The sequence below is a fragment of the Blennius ocellaris genome (assembly GCF_963422515.1).
Source record: "Blennius ocellaris genome assembly, chromosome: 9".
Lineage (NCBI taxonomy): Eukaryota > Metazoa > Chordata > Actinopteri > Blenniiformes > Blenniidae > Blennius > Blennius ocellaris.
The window spans coordinates 29,290,458-29,301,298 of NC_137658.1; positions in this window are offsets into that span (position 1 = coordinate 29,290,458).

Consider the following 10,841-nt stretch of genomic DNA (forward strand, 5'->3'; position numbering starts at 1 on the left):
ATTATTTGTAATATTTCAGTGACCTAGGATAAATACAAATGTATTTCTTACACAAAAAAGAAAGGTTAATATTGCAGCGGTGTATAAAACACAATGCATATAGAATGCTACAAAATGCATATATCAGAGATGCAAGCTCGATCCGTTCCTCCTTGCAGACTCATAGCATCCAGGCCTGGTGTGTGCAAATGTATAAATATGAACTGCGCATTGCAGCTGGGCCCTTCTTCACTGCGAGACCAGGCTGCATGCTGTAAACCCCGGCCTGGATGCTATGAGTCTGCAAGGAGGAACGGACCGAGCTTGCATCTCTGATATATGCATTTTGTAGCATTCTATATGCATTGTGTAATCTGATATATGCATTTTCAGATCAAACGATCATGCAGGAATGCAGGGGAACACAGGAACAAATTCCAACAATTTGGTGACCCCGACGTGATCCGATGAGAGGTAGTAGAGAGGTAAAAGGATTCCAGTGGCCAGACTCAAGAGTCGACACAGTGAAAGGTAAGAAGACGCCTTTTGAAAGGTCTTCAATTTGAGTCCGGTTGTTTGAATTCTTCACTGTAAAATAACTGTTAAATTCAACTCAAATTTAGAAGCTATATTTGGAATAAAATAAAATTGCATATGCCAGAGTCACTAAACGGTGTTGGGGCACCTTAAAGATAGACGGTGTTGAGGCACCTTAATGGTAAGAGTTCAAAGCCTCTATAATAGGGATCTTGACTCCCAGACTTGTGTGTGTGTGTGTGTGTGTGTGTGTGTGTGTGTGTGTGTGTGTGTGTGTGTGTGTGTGTGTGTGTGTGTGTGTGTGTGTGTGTGTGTGTGTGTGTGTGTGTGTGTGTGTGTGTACGCATCCCAAAGATAAATAAAAGTGGGGACCTGCGCCGCTCAGGGGTGTTGGAAGAAAGGCCAGAAGGAAGAGAATTGGCTTTTTTTTTCTCTCCTTTTTCTTTTCTCCTCAGGACAGCTTACAGCAAGCAAACAGGGGAGATCTTTTTTAGTTTTCAAACATCTGATCTGAATAGTGTGTCTGTTTGAACGGCATGTGGTCAAACGTTATAACTGTAAAAATGGATGGTGAGTTTGATCAAGAGCAAGATTGGCTCGATTGGGAAAATGTGCCTTCATTGGAAATGACAGTGGGAGATCAGTTTCAGAAAGTATATAACCAGATGGGAAGTTCTGAACGCATGAAGAAGAAGGCTGAGGAAGCGAAAGAGGAAAGTAAAATGAGTGTTGAAAAATGGCAGAGAGGAGGTTTATTTCCTGTTAACAGCAGTAAATATGATGTGTTTAAAACACTGATAGAGGTTGAGAAATGTGTGCAGAGGATGTACAAGGACGAAGTGGAAAAGAAAAAAAGAAATAAAAGATCGAAGAAAAGAATTAAGAAGTTGTGAGAAATGCAAACATTAACACATTCACTGGGTGTTCATGCGAGTTTGTGTAAGTCTTTGCAGGATCCATCCAGTGGAGAGAGAGAGAGAGAGAGAGAGAGAGAGAGAGAGAGAGAGAGAGAGAGAGAGAGAGAGAGAGAGAGAATGGATCCCTCCGCTCCACAGCTGCAAAAGCCTGCACATCTGGAAGCTCCAGGCACCCAGACCACCCTGTCTCTCTACCCTTCCCTCAAGGGAGTGGAGATTCCTGCCCCCCCTCCTCCTTATCTTGAGCAGCGGAGTAATGTAAACACTCTGCAGCTACACAAATGCCCACACTTTATATTAACAACGGCACATTAGATGTTGATTATTGTCCTGTCGTGTCTCGCCCACACAGAAAGAGAGGACAGATCTCTTGATGAAGGGAAGCAGCGGCGAACATTAAGTCACAGTTCCACAAACCTTGAGATTGGATTAACACAGTAATTTATTACAAAAGACAGAAACACTGGCCTTCCAGAGAATCGCCTTATACTTAGCCGTTAAAACAGCTGAGGATAAACGCGCGTCAGGTCAGTCGAAGAGCGGAAACCAGAAGGAAGAGCCAGCCAGAGCTTCCGCTAGATAAAACACGCGCTCCGGTAAATCCCCTCTTCCCATTGGCCACCGCTAGAAGGAGGCGTAAGCAACGTGCTCTCCTATTGGCGGACCTTCACACAGACTGAACGCTACCCATGATGCATTTCAGTATTCTTCCACCATCTACAGCTCAATAACAAAACAGTCCGACGCCATTTTAACAGTTTTAAGTAAGTCTATGCGGGAAGCGTCACAGTTCGGAGGTCAAAGAAAACGTCATAACTCTAAAAATAGCTCTCTTGATGTGATTCTATCACATCACAAATAAACATTAAAAGAGAACAGATTAGTTTCATCTTCTGGATCAAAATGACCTGGTTCACCTGTGGAAGTTAACCATGTTTACTACATCCCGTTTGTCAGGGGAGATGGCAGTGTTAATCAAACGAGCAAGAAGCTCTCTAATACATGGAATGCAACAACAACCACAAACAGTCAGAATAGCTGTGAACACTACAATAGAAATCAACACAGACATTACCAAAGCTTTGTAATTACCAAACATGTCAGCCAAACCGTCCCACATGGATGTATCAACTCCTGAATGATGATGATGAATCATTTTTTTTATTGAGTGTACGCAAACCTTCTAGAGTCCTAGTTAAGGTGCCATCTGCTGTTGTGTTATTAGGGATGAAAATACAACACTTAGCACATACTCCTCCTTTTACAGCCAGGAGCATATCAACGGCTATGCGGGTCGGATAAGCCATGGTTGAGGTTACTTGAAGCTGTTCGTGGACGGCTGCAAAACCCATTTCTGTCCAATTGCCTAAACGTTGAACATTATGATGAATATAATTAATCCTGTCTACATTTTTATTAGGTGTCACCGGGAAAAACGCTGAGATAATTGGTAGGTTTTCAAAACCTGCTGCTATTTGATCAACTAATTTGTATTCATCAGGCACTCCTATCGCATCTATATAAGTTGGATCTAATTGTCTTCTCCAATCTCTTTTGTGACGTTCAAAATGACTTTTTGGTGCAGCTCAGTGCGTTGTATTAGAGTAGAAATTTGATCTATGTTTAAAGGCAGGACTTTTACTGGAATTATCAAAATTACAAATGCACATAAACCTCTAGCCTGTCTTGGGAGTCCATCATAAATTTTATTTGATCCACACCACCACCATACATCTGACCTAGCTAACAGCGTGAAATCAATGGGACCTTGAAGTGTTTTTTCGCACCAAGTTGAATCAAGAGTTCCTAATTTGTGTTCAACTTTATCAGCATTTACTTTAATACAGGTGAAGTTTTGTTTAGCCACTGTGCTATGAAATAGGGTTTTAAGTTAAGTTTTTAGTTAAGTTTAGCAACCAATTATTTTCATCACCTGAAATTCCTGTTATTATTTTGAAATAATCATCTACTTCTTTAACTTGATTAATGGTCCTAATTCCTACACGTTTTGCTGCTGGAGAGATCCAAGCTTTAGCTCCTATTTTATTTTGGCAGAGGTAATCACACAATTTTATTGGGAAAGCTACATCTCCCTTATCTCTCAATTCCCATAGGAGGAAATCCCAACACACTCCAAAATTACCTTTAACCCTCTGGGGCCGATTGACGCTCTGCAGCGTCAAAATCACATGACCGTTTGAAAAGGCAGTAGTGTCACAGCACAGCGTCATCTGGTCCAGTGTTTCAATCCGTGTCGAAAGTGCAGATATAAAACTACAAGCTCGTTTTTAAATGATGTTGATCGCCCAAATAAAAGCGGAGATATGAGGAAAACTGTGTCCGTGTTTTTCCGCGACATTTTAGTGCGTCAGGTGCAGAAGACCGGTCAGGAGTGAAAGTGAAAGTAACGGAGCAGCAAAAAAAAACAACACTTGTAATGTGCCAGTATACCTTTCACTCATTGGTTGAGAAGAAGAGCCCATGTCCAATCAAAAGTTTCCATAGTGGGAGGTGTCATTTTGTTTAGTTCACCCGTGAAAAAGTAAACAGAGAGACGGAGACAGCGAGAGTGAGGTGAGATTTATATCAGAGAAAAAGATACTATTATCATGATTTGACCATGTAGTGAGTGTGTAGTTAGTGTGTAGTTAGTGTGTAGTTAGTGTGTAGTTAGTGTGTAGTGAGTGAGATTAGAGTGTTTTTTAGTTTCAAGTGAACTCTTTTTTTTTTTTCTATCAAAACAATGACGCCTTATGAACGTCGATCAGGCGCTCCGACTTTTTTTTATTTTTTTTTGAAGGAGCAGAGCATCGAGTCTGACACTGAGTTTGAGAGTGATTCTGATGGCACTATTGAAGACCTTAGCTTATTTTTGTTAGAGAGGAGACAGGTGTCCCCCGGACCAGGAGACGTGTCCCCCACCCCTGTCCCCATCATTCCAGCTCCACCACAACAGCCAAAGGCTAAAATGTAAACATTGCCTGCAGGAACACAAGAAAAGGAAAAACACTTCATGGAAATGCCATGTGTGATGTGCCCCTCTGTGTTGTGTTGGACAGAATCTGTATTTTTGAGTGGCACAAATCATTTGTCTTCTCCTGACATTATATGTGTGACCTTTTGCAAATAGTTTTACAAAAACGCCTGAGGCAGTGCTTCTATTTCACTGTAAATATCTGTATATAATTGTTTTTTCAGTCCTGTTTTGATACATTTTAGTTAATTATAGTTTAGATTTACTTTACAAGTAAACAAAATGATTCGTTAACCATGTCTGTGAATTTTATAGTCAATAAATCTATGTTTTTACCACCCGAATTTGTAATTGTATGGTGTTTTTAGATCCACTGTTTTAATACAGTATGCCAAAGTGATGAAAATACTTCAGAAATGCATTTATGAGGTTGTCCTGAACAAAATGACACCAAAAAAGGCAAGGTTTAAGAATTTTATATCTGAGATATAAAGGAAAAATCAATTGTAGTGAAAAACGGCACAAAATGCTTCAGGCCCCAGAGGGTTAAGGAAATCAGGGGGAAAAATAGTGCGGTTGTTAGTTAGATCTACCTTAATTTCTATTGATTCACTATTTGAAATTGGTGATTTTAGCGTGTGGCTGATGCAAGTGTGTTTACTTGATTTACATTCGTTAAAGAACTAATACCTTTACCTGCGGGATGAGTGGGCGGTGACATGTACAAAACCCAGGGTGATAAAACAATTAGTAATGCAAGTATTAATCTACATAAACATTTCCATGATTCACACATACAGGACCTCTGGCTTTGACCAGAACCTTCAAACAGTTTTTTTTCAGCCACTTCATCCTCTGTTCTTCTGTGAAGATGAATTCTTGATTAATTCTTTCCGTCTTTCTATATCAGTGCTGCTCCTTGGATCCTTCGTGTTGTGCAATGTTTTGCGATCTCCTGACCGGCTTGAACCTAACAATGTTTTCTCTCTAATTCTCAGGGGTTGCTGCAGTGCACCCCTGGGGATCTCTTGTCGTCGGTGTCGTCGCGATGATCTTCTCCTGGTGCCGATTCTGCGTAGGATGCTCCCTCATTGTCATTTGGCCCCTCCTGGTTGTTGGATTCCCAGTCGTTGTCAGGAACGATGATCTCTCTGTCGGATGAATCTGCCTTGGTGCAGTAATGAAGATGGCACCACGCTCGATGTCCTCCGAACTTCACGGCGTATGATGTTTTGTCCGTCACTCAGAATGGACTCCATCACCTTGGATTCCTGTAAACATTACAAAAAATTCTCCAGAGATGGGGGAAGACTCAAGTGTCCTTCCTCACCTGCTGTGAGCAGGAAGCTTCACCATTCACATGCACTCTCCTTTGTCCTTTCTATAGCTGGTGTTGTTTACAATCCCACCCAGCTTTTATTACCCCTATTTGATGTGGTTGGCGGGGCCGTCTGCTGAGGAGTTATCTCTATTTCAAAGGGATTGCATACATCGTGTGTGTGTGTGTGTGTATGTGTGTGTGTGTGTGTGTGTGTGTGTGTGTGTGTGTGTGTGTGTGTGTGTGTGTGTGTGTGTGTGTGTGTGTGTGTGTGTGTGTGTGTGTGTGTGTGTGTGTGGAGACAAGAGAATTGAAAGGAGCATTTGTGTGAGATGTGTAATGGAGGTACAAAACAAGATGGTGGATCACAAAATACTACATTTCAAATGGCAGTTCTCAGAGAGCAGGAGGACTGTCCTTGGTCTCCACCATGTGTTGATGACAATGGAACAATAGAAGCTTAGCCGTAGCATCTGCTTCCTATGTGTCTTTGCTAAAGGACCATTTCTAGAATAAGTTTATGTGAATGTGATTTATCTTGTAAAACGTCATAAGTCATCAGCTGGTGTTCAGTCGCAGTGTGATGTTGTCTTTGATATATGTGTAAGATTGTGAATTAACCAGTTAGTAAAACAGATAAGCATGCAGACCCTGTGTCTGTGGCAGAGTCAACGTTGGTTTACACATTATTATCTGCTCCTAATATCATTGTTGGGATCTGCAGGACCACAGAAAGTTTGTTCATTTCTGGGGAGAGACAATATTCATTTGTCATGAGACGCAGTCATGACATGAATTCTGACCCAGGAATGTGATGGCCTTTCACACCTAGAGTGGGGAAGGGGGGACATTCTCCAGGACCTTCCTCCCCCCTTTCTGCTCACAAGACTCCTCCCCCATGCAATCAGCCAGTCACTGATTGGTTGAAGCTCTCAGGCTTTGACACCTCTGAATCCACACGTGGAACAAAGAGCCTGCGAAGCCAGGCTTCTTTCTCAAAACACTCTTGCAAAAGCAAACTCCAAGGAGGTGGGTTGCTGCAGAGCAGCTCATCCAGTGTTAGCACACAGCTAACACGAGAGGCCGGCAACCAGAGGCCTCCACTCCTCAACTCATCTGCTGACCCACCACGCGGGTCAGACCTTCCCCTGATCCAGAGACCAGCACCCAGAGTCTGCTCTCCAGGGAAACCAACCGGTTCCTCCAGGACGGGACCAGGGACCCTCACAGAGCTTCTTTGTGTTTTTCCTGAACAAGCAGGAAAACCATCACAGACCTGAGCGACCAGCTCCTCAGTCTGGACAAAAGGGACAACCAGGCGCTGTAAGAAGGACTCCTGAAACATCAACTTCATCTTCTTCTCCTCAGCCTGCAGAACCAGCAAACCACAGTTAGCAGGAGGTGCTAACTACAGGAGAAGACACCAGCTTCCCTCCAGCAGGACAACAACCGAACTCTTCCAAGGAAGTGGTAACAACTAGGCTTTACCTGAGATTAGTTAAACCTGATGCTATGATAGAACTGTTTAACTTTATGAAGATGTGTTGATTCTGTTACAGTGATTGAGTTCTATAGATAATGATATTAGGAGCAGTTATTAACCTGTAAACCAACGTTAGCTCTGCCACAGACACAGGGTCTGCATGCTAATCTGCTTTACTAACTTGTTAACTCACAACCCTACACATATCACATCAAAGACAACATCACACAGTAACTGAACACCATCTGATGACTCCTGACGTTTTACAAGATAAATCGCAGTCACATAAACTCATTCTAGAAATGGTCCTTTAGCAGAGACACACAGAAGCAGATGCTGTGGCTAGCTTCTATTGTTCTTTTGCTATCAGCACATGGCCGAGCTGTAAAGGACAGACCTCCTGTTCTCTGATAACCTCCATTTGGAATGTAGTTTCTTGTGATCCGCCATCTTGTTTTGTAGTTCCATCACACGTCACACACACACACACACACTCCCTCCAACTCTCTCTCTCTTTCTCTCTCCACACACACACACATGCACCTACACACACCCAGCTGTATATAGGTAGTTAGAATCTGTGTTTTATTTGTTTTCATTGTTAATAAATATAATATTTTTGGAATCATACTTGCTGTTTTATTAATGAGCACAAAGGTGAATGAAATGTCGACCTCTTCTGTGTTAAGAACTCCAAAATCCTTCAACCTTTACTGTTAATTCTGGTAATTGTAATTAATTTAACTATTAATTAAAATTCCTGCTTAACTGTTTAGTATATCTTATGAGACTGATAGAACTGAGTTGGCTATCATTTCCTGTTACGACAGGTGGTGCTCCGAGGTATCTGATACAGATCAGATTAAATTTCAACATTATTAATAACTATCTTTGATAATTATTAATCATTATCGATAGCCAACCAAAACATAAATAGTGATCCATATGAGGACATAATGGTCCCTACATCATTATCAAAAGAATACGATCACTGTAACAGAATGAACACATTTTCATGAAAGTTAAACAGTTCTATGCATATCATCAAGTTTAACTAATCTCAATTAATCCCCAATTGTTACCACTGCCTTAAAGCAGTTCAGTTGTCGTCCTGCTGGTGTCTTCTCCTTTAGTTAGCAGCTCCTGCTAACTGTGGCTGCTGGTTCTGCAGGCTGAGGAGAAGAAAATGAAGTTGGTGTTTCAGGAGCTGTCCTTCACAGCTCCGAGTTGTTCCCCCTCCAGACTGAAGACCTGGTGGCTCCAAGCTATGACGGTTTTCCTGCTTGTTGAGGAAAACACAAAGAAGTTATGTGAGATGTCTTTTCTTGGTCCCGTCTTGGAAGAACCGGTCGGTTCTGGAGAGCAGACTCTGGATCGCTGGTCTCTGGATGTGGAAGGTCTGACCCTCATGGTAGGGTCAGCAGAGTTGAGGAGTGGAGGCCGCTGGTTAAGAGCCTCTCATGTTAGTTGTTAACGCTGGGTGAGTTGAACTGCTGTAACTCACCTCCTCTGAGCGAGGCTCCCAGGACCCCCTGTGACACGTGTGCATCCAGAGGTGTGAAAAGTCTGCGAGCTGAACCAGTCTTAATTACATGATGGAAAGTGTGTTGTAAACAGAGAAAGAGGAAGGGGGAAGGAGGTCCTGCGGAGCCCCTCCAACCCCCTACTAGGTGCGATAGTCAATCACATTCCTGAGTCTTTTTTCATGTCATGGCTGCGTCTCATGACAAATGGAGATTTTTTCTACTAAAATTAACAATCCAAATTAACAATCCTTCTGTGATCCTGTGAAATCCCAACATTCCCCCTGTGGCCTCAGAAGCAGTGTCGACAAATGATTCTGAGGACACACATGTTCAGTCTACAGATAAGAAAGTTCATTCATTACTTCATTCTTGTGGTATCATCTGGACACCTGGTAAACAATTTGGCCTTGTCGGTACAATCTATCTCTGCTATGCAATAGTACTACAAAACAATCCTTCAGGTTATGAAACACAATTTGGAAAAACCACAATAACACTGACATGATGTTAAATAACTAACTTGTGTCCCAGTTAATGTTAGTGTGACAGGGTTGGTAGTTAAAATAGGTTGAGGTGAGAAAGAGAAGGGGGGTCACCTCAATGAGCACTGTATGTGAATGTATATTTATATGACTATGTGTAAGTCATACTGAATCCTTACTAGTGTTTCAACGTATCTATGTGTCTGACAAAATTGTGCACAAAATTTAATACAAGTGTACTTGTTAAGTGGACAGCGATGTTTTAAGTCCTTCTGAGGTTAAAAGCAGGGTGTCTTGCTATTACTGTTTAGGAATCGAATTCCTGCTGTTGCAGCTCAAGTCTGCCTGACTGCAAAAAACAAAGGAGCTCATTACAATACCAACACTCTTTACTCTTATTTGCTGGGCTAACTTTTTCTACCTGCCTTGTTCCTTTCTTTCCATAATAGCCAACAAAATAACATACTTTTCCTTCAAAACACACTTCCTCTTCTCCTTCAATATAAATCACATTTCTATTTCTCGTCCTTTTACTTAAACCACTTTTTACATGAAGGGGGGGTTTCTGCTTAACTTCTTCCCTTATCCTGTGTCTTTGTCCCTTTTTCTCCTCCCCCTAGTCAAGCACATGGAGATAACAAAGCACGCAGCGTCCATTTTGTTTTATACTTTAAAATGCCACTTTTTCAGTTTCAAAGCTGAGAAATGTCTCACTTCAAACTGCCTAAAGATCTCCAATAAAAGGCTGTCTTTACTCCACTAGAATAACCGCACCGTAAGGTTTATCAGTCATCTAGTGTTTCAATTCGGACACTTTTCATTCACACAGTCATTCACAGTGTTATTCTCGGATTGAAAACTACTTTTTCCACTAATGATAAAACAACAACACAACTATATCAACTCACAGTATCACCCACACAATTGTGTATTTTACCAGAACATGAGCCTGATGCAAACGCACAATACATACAAACCACTCACACAATCTCTTCATGCTTATAAAATATTACAAAAATGACTGCAGTTTCCCATAATTAGTGCTTTCCTAATCTAACGCGTCCCGGATGCGGACCAAGTTTGCCAGTAATACAACTCCAAACTTGGCAGGTCCCAGACCTGTTTTTTATAGTTTCTTCTTGAACTTAGACTATACAATTCTTCAGAATCTTGTTTAAAGTTCCCAGAACTTTTTAATTATTGTATGAGACTTTAAAATCTCTATTTAACGTACCCAGTACGGTTTTTTGTTTAGGATTTATAGATCCAAAGGTCCCAGACCTTAAGCCCCAGGCTTCGAAAAAACACTTTTAAGTACTTTTTCCTTCAGCGTGCCCCAGGCACCTGGTATATAAAAAACTGTATAATCCACTCTCAAGTTTTTGAACTTTAACATATTTACCGTTAATTCTATAAAATTTAGCAATATCAAACGGCGTTCAACTTCACGTACCACAGAGCCAATTTAGCGTCTCCAATGTGCAGCATTCGTTAAAACAGGAAACTGCTCACCTTTCAATTTAACCCGGGCGGCTCAGCAATACATTCAGAAAAAAATCGTTTTTCACTCACCGGACTAATTCGTCCAAACTTCCCTTCCGTTAAAAATCGTGTTCGTGGCGCCA